The sequence below is a fragment of the Aricia agestis genome, chromosome 6, assembly GCF_905147365.1.
Source record: "Aricia agestis chromosome 6, ilAriAges1.1, whole genome shotgun sequence".
NCBI lineage: Eukaryota > Metazoa > Arthropoda > Insecta > Lepidoptera > Lycaenidae > Aricia > Aricia agestis.
Genome location: NC_056411.1, coordinates 2,014,177 through 2,021,097, shown reverse-complemented (window position 1 = coordinate 2,021,097; position 6,921 = coordinate 2,014,177). Strand labels below are relative to the sequence as shown.

Here is a 6,921-nt window from a genome sequence, read left to right as displayed (position 1 = left end):
CAAAGAAACCGTAGAAACTATCTGGACAAACTAATATGTATAAACATTCGCCTCTGATCATGTTTAAAAGGGAAAGTGATAAACCCAAATAAATATTTGGCATCCACATTAAAGCGTACGAGCAAGGTCACACGTAGCGAGATTTCTTAGTAAAATCTTTATGCTTGGGAATTACATCATTAATAGTATAAATTATTTTCATGAAATGATTCATTTTCAAACTGAGATTATATTTTCATAATTCTAACTCCAAATTTTCTTTACAAATTAGCATTTTAGATCACCATTCACCGATTGGCGATGCAGTAAGTAATCTTGTGAGAAGTACCGACGTAAGAAACTTGCTCGGGGCTTTCTTTATGTTTCTAAAATGTTTGTGATGACTCGTGAATTAAATGAACGAAATGAAACAGTTTTCATCATAACGTTAACGCTGCATTTACAATAGATAAAGGTAAAAAATAGACAATAGTCTAAGGGATCTAGACGTTATAAGTAATAATCACACATGTATCGCAGTTTGATCATAAAAAAAACAATACATGTAGCTCTAGAATGCTTTAGTGGTTGAGTACGAGATGTTAGATTACTGCCGTCTGAATAATAGGACTTGAACTGTTCTGTCCTTCAGTTATAAATAGTTTACTGCTTCTCTGAATCCATAAACTGCCTCAAAGTACAAAATATTTTCAGAACAATATAAGTACTTAAAATAAATTAGTAAGTGTTTAGAAGCACTCACTTTATTAAAACCAAAAAAGTACTCATTAAATACGAGTACCAACAAGTTAAATTAATTTTAATAAAATTCCCGGAATCATCATACACTCAAGGCTGAACAAATAAGATGAAACGACCGCGGAATGCAATGATAATACAAATAAAACACAATTATATAGAACAATATCAAAAAGTAAATAACAATGAATCATCGCATTGAATGAGACAATTATTATCTAGCGCGAGAACAGACGCTAATACGTTAACCGATCCAAACATTAATTAAGGTTACAACTTACAGTATAAACGAACGGCTATCATCAAAAGCTCTATAAGTTGAGTTTATTTTTCATTCATACCCAACGACATATACAAGTATCCGACTTACTAACACAGATATGCCATAAAATACTACGCCAGAAGAATACGACTCTTAATCCGTCCGCGTAGGCTTGAATTTTGTACGCCCGCACGATAATGCACATGGGGTACGGCGAGTAGAGACGCCGGCGCAACTCCCAACGCCAGTCAGTCACTGATAGTTCAGTTGAAAGCAAGCTATTGAGTGCCACGCGCCAATCGTGCGCACGCGTCGAAATACGAACAAAAATTATTCGGGTGTACCGCAGGGGTGCGTTTTTGGTACAGTGCTTCTCGTACGTTATAATTTGTGTCGTGATTTGTAATAGCGAATTGTTCGTGGTCAAACGGCTGCAGATGCCGGCGCATGGTGAGTGATTTTGAAATATTTCTTGCATCGGCGTTTGAATGGTGCCCATTGTTTAGGCGGGAGGTCTTTTTGTTTTGGTGCATCAGTCAGTACTTTCATCTCGGCTCGTTTTAAATTTTATCGAGTTCTAATAAAGGAGCAGTAAACGTGTTAATGCCTGTAAAATTTTATGACTTTAGCTGGAAATTCACTTTATCTCTTAACGTTCTTGAACTTCGTGGACAGGTTGTGTTTATATTGTTATCTCTGTGATTACAACATGCGTTTCTCAAAAACAGGTATGCTCAGTTATGCGTACCTGTATGTAAATGGTTATCTCTCAACCTTTCTCTATAATTGCCTATAACACGAGAAACAGTGTCGTTTTACCATGTTATTTGAATATTTAATTTTCTACAATCAGATGAACTGGAGACCGATTTGTAAACTATTCAAAATTTTCGTTAGTCGCTTCTTCACGTTGTTTTGATTACGAAAGTCTTGCGATAAACATTGAAAGTTCTTATCTTACCTCTATTATCTTATAATTAATAGCATAATAAGTGTCACTACGGTATTTTAAATCTATTTGATAAGATTACGATGATAAATTTTCTACCTTCCAACTTTTGACAATGGTCTATGCCAAGGCTGTTGGACTTTATCATTCTTTAGGTCAGCGATTACAAATGAAAAATTATTGATACAAACTAAAAATGCATGAAACAATACAGGTAAAATTATATTCATCTGCAGTTAATAGATTAAGTACTAAAAGTTACAACAAAATCAAAACAAATGCAAATCCTACAAAACAAAAATTTTCCTTTTTTCAAAAGCTCTTACAAATTACAGTCGCATTGTCGCCGGACAAGTTGAAACAAGTTTTATGACAAAATAATAACTTCACAGAACTAAGGCTGGAGTCAAGAATATTTGAGTGCCTAGAATTTGTAACGAACTTGGAAGACTTAGTACTTACGAGAATACTAACTTCAGCAAATAAAAATTACAATGTTACTTTGCGAACGTTGAAGGAATATAATTCTGAGAGAACTAGACTTTTTATCTGTTTAAATTAAGGTACAGACTACAAAGTATTGTTTAACTTGATAGAACAAGGATTTGAAAAATATGATTTATCAGAATGTCTATTATTATCTATGTCATTCTTCATGGTATCCAGGTATCTACAATCTGATTATTGGTTGTTTTGCAGTTATAGTATAAATTTATACTAATTTATACCAATTTTATATTGAAAAGTTATTTCAAATTATTGAATATTTCAAATTATGTTAATATTACCTATATCAATTCTTTACGCTTGTAATTTAGTATTGAAAAAAATCCTACTGTTTCCTTTCTTCCGTCTTTTGCATTCCCACAGAATGTTTAATATTAATGAGTATATGGGGTATGCGCCTGCGCCGCTCTGTTATCAGAACAAGTTTTTGCCAGGCTTTTGCTTAGGTCAGCCTACTATACCTCCGTTAGAAGTTAAGAAATTAAAATAGAAACTTGAAAATTTAAGACTCCTATTTCCTCTTTAAACACTGATTATATGTCTTCACAAAACCCAATCTTTGTTTTTCTTCTTGATGTCATCCGGGAACAGACTACATATTAGCAAAAACACAAATAAATCAAATCTTGCTTCTTTATTATGTTAGAACTTAGAATAATATAGATAAGCAACTCAACATAACTGCTGAGTTAAATAAAATTTGTGTTACAAGCATTTTAGAAGACACGGTATCGTATTTCGTGTTAACATTCTAAACATGATAATAATAGCTTAGATGCAATAAAATGAACGCACACTGTTCAAGTTACTGTGATGCTTTCTTATGATTTGATATATTATGTATTATATTAGTATGTAAAACATTTTTTTTATTTTCGGGAAGGAGAAAAAAGTAATTTATGGATTAACTAATAATGCCTAAAAGCTATTTTTTATGCTCTACTGTATGCATATTTTTAGCATGTAGATTGTAGAGCTTAAAAACTTTGCTTCTAGCTATTTGCAATTTCAGTATATTTCTTTACGGTATACTCTTTATAGACCAGGGTAGAAGCCTTTAAAAATAATGAAATGTGAAAAAAAATTATAATAGAATGAAACCCATTAGAAAAGGAGGGAAATATGATAAAAATGAAAGGAAAAATAATTTACGGGCGATCTGAGGTTGGGAAGGGGATGGGGGTGAGTTTTTAAGGGTAAAAAACGGATTTTCTCGATTTCCGGCAAAACTAAAAGTCCTATCGAAAAAAGTCAAATGGAAAAGTTGTAGATAATAAAAAGATCTAAAACTTTTGTATTTACACTTTTTTCACATAACCTCAAAATTTATGTGAAAAATTAAAAAAACCAAGTTTTTGGTTTTTTATTTTTATCTTTTACAAAAATTTTTTTTTTTAACGAAATTTTGTGAAAACTTACCTTTTTATGTCCCAAATACGCTGTAATTTATTTAATTAAAAATATCTATTTTTTCACCTTATTTTGAATTAATATCGAAAAAACACCCTAATTTTCAATCGAAAATTCACCCGTCAAAATATCAGCTTTTTTCAAAAAGTTGGTGTGGTTTCTGTTCGTTGGAATCTCTACTTTCCGATGGTGAAAAAAAAAAATATATGTTACTATGGTAAATCTTCTCAGAAAACGCAAAAATTAAAAAAAAACTTGAATTTGAAATTTTTTTTTTAATTATTATAAATAATTTTGAGCTATTTATTAAAATTTAGACTTTAATTACTCGAAAAACGTTAGATTACATGTGACGTTGATAACAAAAAAATTGCAAATAAAAATATACTACTATAATTAACAAACAAATAAGTTAATTAAATTAATATTTAATAAGACATCTACAATATTTGGAGAAAGTTGTCTAATTTTCTTTAAATTATATGCGTAGATGCTTATTTATAACTATTTTGAGATAAATTATATATATACCTGAGTAGATATACCTGAGTGACTTACGAAAAATTGTAGCCCATCAAAAGGTATTTCGTGGAGAAGTGGGGAAGGGGCTAGGCGGGTCTGGGTCTTACTACATACATACCTACTATTATATACTATATATTTCGTAGCAGCTGTTACATTAAATGATATTTTAGTACAAGATAAAAAAATAATTATCTCCTTAATTTTGCACAAACAAATGTAGTTAATCCCATGAAAAAAAAAATATTTCAAAATCTATAAAAAATATATTTAAAATCTATAAAAATATATAAAATATATATCGTAAATATATTTCTAATAAAACAAACTTTTGGCCGATTTTCATATATATTTTATACTTTTTTATAGATTTATAATATATTTTTTATACATTTTGACATTGATTTCTTTAATTATTTTTTTTCATGGGAGTTTATTCACGATTAAATAGTGAAGACATTATTAATTCGATTTTGTCTTTTCAGATTATCAGTATGGATGAATCTGTTTGTATCATTTGCAATAAGGCAGATGATAAGCAAGTGTATGCAATAAAAAAAGCAGCTTTGAATCGTTTAGTGGTATCCAGCAAAAAAAGAATCGACAATAAATACAAAAAATTTGAGACTTTGACATCAGCTTTTATTCATCGAAGTTGTCAAAGTCAATATAATGACGAGACCGCAATAGCTACATTTTGTAGTTCAAGACAAAAAAAGCAAAGGAAGGAAAAGAAGTAATTAAAGATGCTCTTAGATTTAATTTTGAATCTCATTGCTTTATCTGCGGTGGATTTTTCGGTAATAAATCAAAAGAAAAAATTTCATGTGTTCAAAGCAGCGATACAAGAAATAATGTATTACAGTATATTAAAAAACAGAACACATTAAATGATTTTGATAAATGTAATTAGAATTAAATAAATCAACTTTTTAATTGAAACAAATTGCAGCAATCACATTTTTTAGATGAAATTATTTATAATAATTAAAAAAAAAATTTCGAATTCAAGTTTTTTTTGAATTTTTGCATTTTCTGAGAAGATTTACCATAGTAACATATATATTTTTTTTCACCATCGGAAAGTAGAGATTCCAACGAACAGAAACCACACCAACTTTTTGAAAAAAGCTGATATTTTGACGGGTGAATTTTCGATTGAAAATTAGGGTGTTTTTTCGATATTAATTCAAAATAAGGTGGAAAAATAGATATTTTTAATTAAATAAATTACAGCGTATTTGGGACATAAAAAGGTAAGTTTTCACAAAATTTCGTTAAAAAAAAATTTTTTTTGTAAAAGATAAAAATAAAAAACCAAAAACTTGGTTTTTTGAATTTTTCACATAAATTTTGAGGTTATGTGAAAAAAGTGTAAATACAAAAGTTTTAGATCTTTTTATTGTCTACAACTTTTCCATTTGACTTTTTTCGATAGGACTTTTAGTTTTGCCGGAAATCGAGAAAATCCGTTTTTTACCCTTAAAAACTCACCCCCATCCCCTTCCCAACCTCAGATCGCCCGTAAATTATTTTTCCTTTCATTTTTATCATATTTCCCTCCTTTTCTAATGGGTTTCATCCTATTATGATTTTTTTTGGTTTTAAAAATTATCGACCCTGGACTATTATCTACGCCAAAATTTATAAAAATCCTAGCAGTTCACGCATAATGTCATGACTAAGAATTCATTTCATCATTCATCACTTCCAAAAAAGTAATTGGTTTGCTCTGGTTATTTTTATTTAATACTTATTAAGATGTATTTCTAAATGCAATTTAATTATATCCATACATTGCAGATCAAAGCCTGTTCTTTTTCTTTCCCGCACTCATCTATTTTAGTACTCGAGTATTTGAGCTATCGGCCGTCTGGGGTTATTTCTGTCTGTGCGTCGATCGGAGCTGAGATTTCGGAGTAATCTCTTTTATTGCATTTTATTACCGTGATCTACATACACTCATTTTTGTGCGTGGAAAAGATTTGTCATCGTTCGATGTAAATCTCGATTTACTTTGATCTAAAATTGCGCAGGTTTTTAGTTTGAAACATCACTTTTTACAAAGTGTAAAAAGTTTAATGGTGTCTGTGTTTTCTATTATTTGGCGAAGATTATAGTATCATATACCCTACCTAGAATACCGTTTCAAGTTTTAATAGTATGAATGTAAAAAGTTTACATGATATGTCTCAGTAGTCATAATGGCCTTATGACTATTGAAATTGTCTGGCTCGCGCGATATTTTATCTACACCCTAAGCCAAAATATAGTAGTTAGTAAGTACTAATTTCCACAGAAATATACGAACGGCGCTGTTTTCGCTTGCAAATTGCAAACTCATTTTTACTGATTATATTTTATTATAAAACGTAGACAGTTTTTCCTTATAACTATGGTTTAAATCTGGTCTTCTGTCACTACCAGCGTTGCCAGATTTTTTTTGTGCCAAGTCGGGACTTTTGAACTTTTTGAGTGAAAAAGCGGGATTTTTCAGTCAAAAGCGGGACAAAGCAAAAAAAGGTATAAAAAC

At 30.2% G+C, this 6,921-nt stretch overlaps 1 protein-coding gene across 1 annotated transcript in view; it reads left to right on the top strand.

Annotated features, from left to right (window-relative positions):
* The first annotated feature begins 1,235 nt into the window (after window positions 1-1,235).
* Window positions 1,236-6,921, top strand: part of LOC121727714 (facilitated trehalose transporter Tret1-like) — a 69,432-nt gene continuing 63,746 nt past the window's right edge. Inside the window, exon 1 of the mRNA XM_042115693.1 lies at window positions 1,236-1,450. The gene's annotated coding sequence lies outside the window, so the exon portion shown is untranslated. The remainder of the gene's footprint in view (window positions 1,451-6,921) is intronic.